Here is a 2,636-nt window from a genome sequence, read left to right as displayed (position 1 = left end):
GCATGATATGGTGTGAGAAGACATGACATCATGTGTCATTTGATGTCTGTCGGGCGTGTGTGTGGAAAATTGTGAGGTAGGGTAGCGCGTGGGCGCAGATTCCTCTGCACAGGACGAGATATACAGCTAAAGAGAAAGACCTTTCCTTTGTCTTAATTTGCCTCTTAATCTTTGTCCCTTCTTGATAATTTCGTAACTCATTAATTAATTTCTGACATTTATATGTTAGTTTATTGTTAGGATAATGATATTTAGATAATATTTTTTTAACAATATTTGAACATTGATTGTATGTCAATGTGTTATTGGTCGTAAATTACTTCATAATAGTGTTTATGATTATTATTATTGATTATGGAGTAATTTACGACCAATTACAGATTGACACGTGATCAATGTTCAAATATTGTAAAAGAAAGTGTTGTTTAAATATCATTATTCTTATTCTTATTATTAATATTTCTTTTGAATTTTTTCTATTCCTTTTTAATATAAACACAATAAATAGATAATCACTACTATTGAGGAGAAGAAAACTGTCTCTTATAATTGGAATCGTGATTTGTCATTACTTAAGGAATTAAGGAGTATTTACTGATTAGAATCATGTTATATTTCTTAAAGTGATGTACTAATCTAAATAATTTGATTAAATTGGAAAATTATCATTTAATGATAGTTAACTAAATTTAATGACGAGGCATGCGATGAGAGAATCTCATGCTACCACCATTTGATTCTATTCGTTGGAAGTTTTGTTGGTTGGTAGATTGAGAAAAAATTATGAATGGAATCAAGCACTCACCTAACTTAACAAATATCAATATCCATTAAGTATGGCTGGGAACAGATTAGAGATTGTTAGCCAATTTGACTCTAGGCACAAGTTCTTGATTTGAGAAAAAGAAAATTAAATATAAGTTAGACCTAATTTAGTTTAGATTAAACGAAATCTTTAATTAAAATAATTAAATTAAACTAACTTGTTTTTAACTTAACCAACTCGAATAGTTTTAAAATAAATCTATAACATTTTGATACCAATTTATTTAATATTGCTTATGTGCTTGCATTTATTACTCCATAAAAGATATATAACAGAAAAATATAAAAAGAGAATTAATTTTGTATTCATAACTTAAAAGTTAATATTTTAAATTTTATATATATATATATATATATATATATATATATTACAAAACAAAATTAACTTTTTATATTATTATTTATGTTGTGTTTATTTTTATGATATCGTGCATGAGAAAGAAAAACACTGTTTATGTGTTTGTGTATGATCATTTAAGTAATGATTGCGGATATTTTTTACATTTATTTAATGAAATAGTTATATAAAAATAAATTTTATATTTAAAAAATATTAAATGAATGTAAAAAATATATGTCACATTATCATTTCTATTAAGAAAAAAATGCAATGAAATGCGGACTGGAATTTGAAAACAAGCCTTTGTGTTAAATTTACACATTTGTCTTGGAATTTTACCTGTCCTTGTATTTGACCCATGAAATTTTGTTCCTTTTTCCACTGTGTTAGAGACCTAACACACAATCATAATTTAACTTTATAATAAAATCAACAATAAAAATTATTATAATTATAGTAATAATTATTGTGGCATCCCTATTTTATACCATACAAGTCTATAAAAATCAAGATGTCTACATAGATAATAAAAGAGAGCAGTTTAAGAGTACGAAAGTTAATCAGGTTGGGATTACAGTTATCCAGAAACAAGAGGAAATTTAAAACGTGGAAGGAACTCTAAGTATTTCAAAAATACAGAACATAGGAAGAGCAAAATAAAATCCCTAAAGGTCTAGGCAGCAGCATCTGTGTTTTCAGAATCTTCCAGGACATCCTCCAAAGTGGGCTCATTCTCCTCTGCTCACATTCAAAAATGAATGATCATTGCAAAAGAAAGACATACAGCATACACAACAAAACAAGGCAAGGGTGAGCTAATTATATAAATAAACATCATGCAACAAATTAAACATTTGATCATAAGAGAGTGCATGGATAGCAAACACATTTTATAGCAAACAACATAAACATGTGAGATTCTAGACTTGACTCGTCCGGACTTTAAAATGAGAGTCGAGCTATGGCGAGTCTTGCACCCGTGGTGACTTATGAAACTTGGGTTCCCCATCCTGCCACACTCACGAGGTTAGTCCGTTCCGCGCCTTGAGNCATACTGGGAGCCCCCAAGACTAAGACCTCCTGCTACTTCTCACCACATGGTTCAACCTCTCTAAGTGAGTTTGATTGACCATTGAAGCGTCAGAATGACTCCCAAGGCTGAGTCCCTACTTTCATTTTAAAACACTAAGAATCTCACCGAGAGATTCTACACAGAGGGAACTTGGATTTCAACTTGAATTACACTTCATTACTTAGTAACCACATACTTTTGATACCANCATAACCATTTATAATGTAGTGCAATAAACTTCAAGTCATGCTTCTCAAATCCAATCCAATTTCAGTTACAGATCCTTGCCTAGGGGTTCTATTCTCTCCAACCTTCTTATCCCAATTGGTCAATGGAGTGGGAACAGATGTCCACCGCAGCAGACTCACCTTCGTCACCAACACGTATGACTAGTCACAA

Source organism: Vigna radiata, chromosome 7 (genome assembly GCF_000741045.1).
Source record: "Vigna radiata var. radiata cultivar VC1973A chromosome 7, Vradiata_ver6, whole genome shotgun sequence".
In the NCBI taxonomy this organism is placed as follows: domain Eukaryota; kingdom Viridiplantae; phylum Streptophyta; class Magnoliopsida; order Fabales; family Fabaceae; genus Vigna; species Vigna radiata.
The sequence above is the reverse complement of the archived record's forward strand: the minus strand, read 5'-3'. Positions refer to the sequence as shown.